The sequence below is a fragment of the Arachis hypogaea genome, chromosome 10, assembly GCF_003086295.3.
Source record: "Arachis hypogaea cultivar Tifrunner chromosome 10, arahy.Tifrunner.gnm2.J5K5, whole genome shotgun sequence".
Taxonomy (NCBI): Eukaryota; Viridiplantae; Streptophyta; class Magnoliopsida; order Fabales; family Fabaceae; genus Arachis; species Arachis hypogaea.
Genome location: NC_092045.1, coordinates 42,849,095 through 42,849,693, shown reverse-complemented (window position 1 = coordinate 42,849,693; position 599 = coordinate 42,849,095). Strand labels below are relative to the sequence as shown.

At 40.9% G+C, this 599-nt stretch overlaps 1 non-coding gene across 1 annotated transcript; it reads left to right on the top strand.

Moving 5' to 3' along the window:
- Positions 1-283: 283 nt before the first annotated feature.
- Positions 284-391, top strand: LOC112719404 (small nucleolar RNA R71). Its single transcript, XR_003161706.1, has one exon. It is a non-coding gene; the product is annotated as a small nucleolar RNA R71 (small nucleolar RNA).
- The last annotated feature ends 208 nt before the right edge of the window (positions 392-599 follow it).

Here is a 599-nt window from a genome sequence, read left to right as displayed (position 1 = left end):
GTTGAGAAATCATATTGACTTGTTGAGTCAATATTTTATTCTGAGCCAATATGGCATTCAGAGTGTCAATCTCAAGAACTCCTTTCTTCTGACTAGTCCCATTGTTCACAGGATTTCTCTCAGAAGTGTACATGAATTGGTTATTTGCAACCATTTCAATCAGTTCTTGAGCATCAGTAGGCGTCTTCTTCAGATGAAGAGATCCTCCTGCAGAGCTATCCAAAGACATCTTGGATAGTTCAGAGAGACCATCATAGAAAATACCTATGATGCTCCATTCAGAAAGCATATCAGAAGGACACTTTCTGATTAATTGTTTGTATCTTTCCCAGGCTTCATAGAGGGATTCTCCTTCCTTCTGTCTGAAGGTTTGGACTTCCACTCTAAGCTTACTCAATTTTTGAGGGGGAAAGAACTTTGCCAAGAAGGCATTGACTAGCTTTTCCCAAGAGTCCAGGCTTTCTTTAGGTTGTGAGTCCAACCATGTCCTAGCTCTGTCTCTTACAGCAAAAGGGAATAGCATAAGTCTGTAGACCTCAGGGTCAACCCCATTAGTCTTGACAGTGTCATAGATTTGCAAGAACTCAGCTAAAACCTGA